This window comes from Austrofundulus limnaeus, unplaced genomic scaffold (assembly GCF_001266775.1).
Source record: "Austrofundulus limnaeus strain Quisiro unplaced genomic scaffold, Austrofundulus_limnaeus-1.0 Scaffold169, whole genome shotgun sequence".
NCBI lineage: Eukaryota > Metazoa > Chordata > Actinopteri > Cyprinodontiformes > Rivulidae > Austrofundulus > Austrofundulus limnaeus.
Window position 1 is genome coordinate 140,606 of NW_013952571.1, and position 7,235 is coordinate 147,840.

The following is a 7,235-nucleotide window of genomic DNA, read 5'->3' on the forward strand; positions in this document are numbered from 1 at the left end:
GTGTGTGTGTGTGCGCGTGTGTGTGTGTGTGTGTGTGTAAAGATGAATAATTTTTGAAGCACAGACCAGAACAGCCATGGATGATGTCACTGCGGTCTAATGAGTTTTCATGACGGCTCATTTGGTTCTGTTGGGTGGAGCCATGATGAACGGACCCCTCCCCGGTCTCTGTGAGTCTGTACGGGTCCATTGCCCTTTTTAGGTCCACGATRAGCCGAGATGAGAACCTGATTGCTCTGGGACTACCCGCTCCGTGTCACACCTGTGTTTTGTGTGTGTGTGTGCTGCTCAGGTGAGCAGCGGTTGTGTTAATGAAACCCAGAGGACTTGGTTCTGACACACGGGGAGCCTTTTCTGTCTTCTGCTTCACGGTCGCTGCGGGCAACGCCCCACATCCCTGTTGCTAGGCGATGAGTGATGGAGAGCAACCCGCTGTGTTGGGAGTGTTTTTACAAGAAAATACAGATAATTTAGATTTAACATAAAATGCTCGTTAAGAGGCAGAATGTTTTCTTCTACCTCCAGGATTTAAGTTCAGGAAATCTATTCTGACTTGTGTAAATGAAACACAATATTATGAAGAACCATTCTCATCAATGGCAATAAGACTAACTGGACCAGAGGGAAGCATGAAAACAAGCAGCACATTAAGATTTTTACACGACGCCTGGTCTGATTGATCAGTGTTTGTCTTCAGGGATCCATCAGCCAGTCAGCTGCTCTGTTGTTGTTCAGATCTGTACCAAGCTGAGACACATTCCAGCTCAGAGACCCCTCCCCCCCAAGACCTGGGAATAAAACAAGCAAATACATTTATCTAACACATGGACACATCGTCCCCAGCCCCCGACAGTTTGGGTTCCCTGGTCCCTGACAGCAGTGAGGGATTGTCTTTTAATGGTCCTGAAGTGAAACCCATCCCGCCACAATAAGAGGGACAGGACATATGTTTGGACTCAGGTTTGCTGTGATAATGAACGTGTTAATGAGTGGCTGTGTGCTTGGGAGAGGTTAAGGCGTGGCCACATGTTCAACGTGTCTCTTTGTCTGTGCTGCGCTGCAGAGGAACAACCCCCACAAGGACAAACATGTCATGAAGCCCACAGAGACCCCCTGAGGGATGGTTGTGCCAGATACCTGCCTGTGTTAGGCTGGGGGTACACTTTCAGCTGGGAATGGTGGGTATTTTCTTCAATAATAAACCACACTGCCAGGCTAAGATGAAGTGTCAACCTGGATGTAACTGAGGTCTATGATGTGGGGTTGTTGCAGTTGGTCAGGTCTAGATTCAGCAACAGTTTGAGTTCAAAAAATGAGGTCAGCTGACTACCTGAATATACTGAATGACCAGGTTATTCCATCACTGATTGTTTCTTCCCTGATGACACGGACATATTCCAAGATGACAATGACAGGATTCATGGGGCTCTTATTGTGAAAGAGTGGTTCAGGGAGCATGAGACATCATTTTCACACATGGATTGGCTCCACAGAGTCCATTGAGAATCTTTGGGATGTGCTGGAGAAGTTCAGACTCTACCATCATCAATGAAAGATCTTTGTGAAAAATTAATGCAACACTGGATGGAAATAAATCTTGTGACATCACAGAAGCTTATAGAAACAATGCCACAGTGAATGTGTGCTGTAATCAAAGGAGGTCCAACAAAATATTAGAGTGAACTTTTTTTTGGTTAGGCCATGTACAAACAAGATATATTCTGAAATACTCATGGTTCTTTATTGCGTTCTCTTCATGAACTCAATAAACTACATCTGGAGCCCCCCTTTTCACTAGTTTATGACCATTCTTCAGTATGAAGACACTCTGCTAAGACCTTTGCAAAGAGTCATTGCCAGGAGTCATGACTTGTTTTAGGTCAAACAACTGGTGGAATAACAACACAAGTTTGCACCCCTCAATTAGAAAATGTGGGAGTAGTTACTACACCTGCTGCACTGAACAGGTGACATCATTCCCTCAGCACTGAGTATTGAGAAAGAGACAAAAGTCTTTGTCCCTGTCTCTGCCCGATCCTTACTGTCAGCTCATTTATGCATGCGCAGTGAGATTTCCTGTTTATTCTTCTGTGATGCTCAACTCTGTACAGCTTGTGGTGGTCTCATGAACAGATACTTTCTTAGCCAGGGCCTCCTCAACAGATTTCTGAATAATCCCCTCCTGACCTGTTTCATGACCCTCTGTTTGCTACTAGTTCTCAGTGAGCTTGGAGGTATGTTCAGGATCCTAGGGTAGATCTTATGATATGTGTGTTTTTGTCTCTGAGCTGTGTGGAGACTTCCTTGGTCTTCATGCTGTTTCTTGCTTGGTGGCAGCTTTCAGTACTTAGAGGTATTGGTTCTGGGCTCTGTCCAAACAGAACCCAGTTCTAGTCTATTCCTAACTTTAACCATTACTTGTCTATTCCTAACCCTAACATTACTATTCTGATCCTAACGGTAACCATTACTAGTCTATTCTTAACTCTAACTATTACTTGTATATTCTTAACCCTAACATTACTACTTTATTCCTAATCATGACTATTACTAGTTATTTTAATTCTAACACTACTAGTTTATTTCTAACTCTAAACATTACTAGTCTATTCCTAACCCCAACATTACTAGTTTATACTTAAACCTAAATATTACTACTTATTTTAACTCTAAGCATTACTAGTTTATTCTTAACCCTAACTTGAACCAGAACTTAATTCACACCTTACCTCTAAACCTAACTAATAGAGGGCAGTAGAACTGCCACAAAGAGAGGAGCAGAAAAATGACCCCACTTTGTTGGTTAAGAACATATGATGGTCCTCACTCTGTGGCAGAAACTAGTACACACATACACACATACACAAGTTGTTTTTTCTGTTTTTGTGAGGATCTTGCTTTGACTTTTATTAATTTTTCTGTAATTCCTGTAGCTTAAACCTAACTACCCCAGTGCAGACCCATGGGGACCAGGCATTGGTCTCCATGAAGAGTAATGGGTCCCCACAAGGCTGTGTTTTTCTGGAAAATGGCACCCATGATATAACAAAAACATGTCCACACACACACTTTTAGATTGTCTTTATTTTGGAATATATCTGTAAGAAATACGTGTTTAATATCGGCTGACAAACAAATCTTTATATTATGTATTAGGATTTTGAATGGGTGCATCACTTTTAGTCTAATGAAAATCCATTTATTATCAGGTTGTAGAGCAATAACACTGTAACAAAATACTAACAACTGTAAACAAAAAAAAAGTTTGCATTGAACGACACAATTTTTTTGCTTAGGCTTGATTCCTAAATCATCACATAATGACAGATTATCCTTTGGTCACATTTAGTGGTTTATATTTTCATAAGAACACAATCCTTCTTGTAAATAAATCAGTGTGATTAAATACGTTTTGTTTAATCTGTACTCAGTTTAGGTTAGAAACTATCTGCTGGTTTAAAATTGTAATTTTAGCTCAGACCATCAGGTGGCATCATGGGATTAAAAAGTAAAAGGGGTGAGGCCACTGGAAAGACAACCACTGCAGTCCTTGGCTTCAGAGTCCAATGTGAAGGCAGTTCCACAGAAGGTGGTGATATCAGGGATTAATGACAATAATTCCATGATGGGATGGGATCATGAGAACACAAACAGATAATATATGTAAAAACAGAAGCTGAATGGATTACCACTGGATGGTTTTACACAAAGTGTCAGGGATTCTTTCAATAAAGGAGCAGCAGTAGTAGTTTCAGCACCAAGGACAGGGACATGGACAGGGTCTGTTTTATAGACAGGAACATGTTCACAGAAACATGTTTTTTTAAAGTCATGTACATTAATTTAAACTTCAGTTGTGTACATTTTGACTGTACTACAACCCACAGAACTGTCAATATGTGCTGAAAAACAAACCAACTCGGTTTTTCTTGTAAGTSAGTTTGTTTGCTTCAGAGCTGTGAAATTTCCCAAGCCAGCAAGCAGGCAGACCGTACCAAGACAGGCTGGTGATGGGGGGGTGGATGGGGGGACAGTGCTGGTGGACTCAGAGACAGATMAAGTGGTATTCCCTCAGACCTCCGTGGAGGTGGTTCTTCCCGTGCTGTTATTCCAAAGGACACATGCTGATGCTTCCGTGTCTCGTGTCTCCTCCCACATTATGTTTCCCCTCTGCCTGTAATTCCTTYCAGCTCCCCTTCTTGTGCCTGATCAGTCTGGGGGGGAGGGGTAGTGTTTAGTTCCAATCAGAGGCTCTCCATGTTTCCATAGCATCTGCCGCTACCTCTGGAGTCTGAGCTAAAAGTGAAGGGGTGGAGCTCTCCCTGCCTCTCTGTCTTCTCCAGGCTCCTCTATTGGCTAGACGCTTTACCTCTTGGTGATGCGTTTTGGACCCCCCCCCATCTTTTAACAGCCGTGTCTCAGATGCAGTTACCCAGGCAGCAGAGAGAGAGAGAGAGAGGCTGCAGCACACACTGACACAGTCTCTGTGTGCTGGAGGACTGATGGTACCAGTGCTGTCACCGTCCTCGTCCTCTCTTCATCCTCTACAAACAGATCGTCCTCGTCCTGTCTTCATCCTTTAGCGACAGACTGTCCTTGGAGAGACAGGGAAATCACCCGACGAGGTGGGGGATTGTTTCATTGCACTGACAGGACGGCTTTTTTGAGACGACTTTCAAAAGTGATCAAAAAGTGTTGGTCCTGCTCACGGTGGGAAGAGTGAGAGGACAGCCATGGCTCACGCTGCGGCTCAACTCAAGAAGGCCAGGTCCGAGATGGACCAGCCTCCGGACCTCAAAGCTCTGGAAAAAGCTAGAGAGAGGAGGAGGCGTTCCCGGGAACGGGCCGAACGCAAGCGGAAGGTACCACATAAGACCCATCCACCCCTTCCTTCACCACCTTTAAATGACCAGTAGTCACTCTGTCATCTTCATCAAGTGTCATCTCACCCTCATGAATATCATCAAACATATCATCAAGGATAAAGAAACCCCAACCCTATTTATTGTTGGATTCATAGAAATGCAAAACCTGACAACCCCCCTGCATAGAACAGGAAACCAAAGAACGCCATCATGATCATCACAGATCAAACCTGAGCTCCTCGTCAACCAGGAGTTCCACCCAGGAGGAGTTTGATTCCTGGTGTTGGGTCGGTCTGTCCTTCATCACACCCCTCATCTACCCCGTCTACTCTGTCACTGCCCAGCCTCAGACTCATCCACTTAAACCCAACATGTTTCCTGCTCGTGTCTCTGCAGGTGCACCGGATCCGTTCCTGGTGCATTGCTGTGTTGTGTATCTGTACTCTGTTCACTAGTACACACTGTGTGTTCACCCAGGCATTTTTTTTCTTTTACCCAGACCCCTGTGGGGGTCTGGGTAAAAATGTAGCACTGAGATGTGCAGCCTGTTCAGGGTTAGTGCTTTAAATGAAGGGTGTTTGTGTTTTGTTTTTGTTGTGCCRTGAAACCATCCGTTTCCCTTAGACTGATGGTTCTTCAGCTTCAATCAGGTTCTGACAGTTTCAAAGGATTAAGCTTGTTGTTTCCTCTCGGTTCAGTCTAATTGAAAACATTAAATGGATACTGTATTAGAAAAACACAAGAAAACACCTGACCTAAACAACAACAACAACAACAACAACAACAACAACAACAACAACAACAACAATCAACAACATCAACAACAACAGGTTCATTTTAAAGAGTCATAGTTTTGGAAAGAAAACTAATTAATAATTAATTACACACTCTTTAATTAATTTAGTATATGTCTCATCGCCTCCTCCTCCAGCATCCAACAGGGACATCCAACATCCCAGATGGGYTGGATATGTAATCAAACCTAACATCCAGCTGTGCCGAACACACTGAATGTAAAACACTGTCCTGAGGGAAAAGACCCTTTCATTCCTCACCAACAGTCTGAACAGAGTTTYTTCTGGATATGTTTTGTTTTTTTATGCTGGAGGTAAACCAGGTGTAACAAATGTTTCAAGACTTGCAGTTAGTCTCTAAGGACTTTAAGAGTTCTTCAGAACTGGGACACAGAGGGCATACAGCCAGGGATGAATTTGTGTCTGAGGTTACCTGTTGTGTTTTTGTGTCATCATGAATACCTGCTATCAGCTCCATCATTTCTAACCATATTATCCAACAGGATGAGCAGCAGGTAGCTGTAGAAAAAGCTCACAGAGGTCAAATAGCTCTACTGGTTTGGGATTTTCCCATCAGTCATTTCTGCATCATCATGAACACTCAGACAGATCTAACAACAGCTTTTCTAAAGATGTTACAAAAACAAGAAATTTCTTGTGAACTCCTTTCTGTTGATTGATTGTATATTAGTTTCAGATGACTGACAAACTTTATCAGCACTCCTTCACCCGCCATCACATCAGTCCAGATTTCACCAAAATACTTGGCTTAGTAAACACATGAAAGGTACTGAATTTTATATCACAGTATTTTCAACAATTATACCCGTGTCACAGTATTTGAAGTTTTTTGGACTTTGCATCACAGCTCAGCTGATAATAAAATCCAGAAATGTTGCTTATTGATCAGCAAACCACCATCAGCAGTAGCTGAAGTTACTCTCTTTCTGCAACACAGAAACTTTTATTGACTTTTTTCTGTCACTGTTTCCCATCTCTACATGTTTTTTCTTCTCTGCCTGGTTGTAGACCATAGTCATGCATTTTGGCACGATCGTGAAGAAGGAGGGTGATCAAAGATCATTATCAGCTCTATTGTTTTGTGTTATTTAAAGGGATCCATGATTAGTTGTAACATTAAACTTTATTTGATAAACATTTATTTTAACTGTAAAATAAAGACTGTAAAATACTGTAGGCTGTTTAGTTTTGTAATTTTATTAAAATACATTTTAACATGGATGTAGCCATTTTATTTACATGCAAAGTATTCTGGGTAAATGGTGACGTGGATAGGTCCTCGGTGCGAGGCTGCTAGCGAGCTATATCCACCCTGAAGGTTAATCTTGGACAATATCTGATGATCGACTCTTTTAAATGAAACCAGAGAGCGTTGACAGAGAGGAGAAGGTAGAAATGACTCAGYCTGTAACTGAAAATATGGATGGAGGACCTCATTTTAGCTTGTTTGTCACGCTAGCGCTGAGCTAATACATATAAGGCAATATAGCGTGAGGGCTAACCGGCTTTGCTGAGGTTCTTCTTCCATGAAGCAGCTCTGTTKTCCTCCATCCAT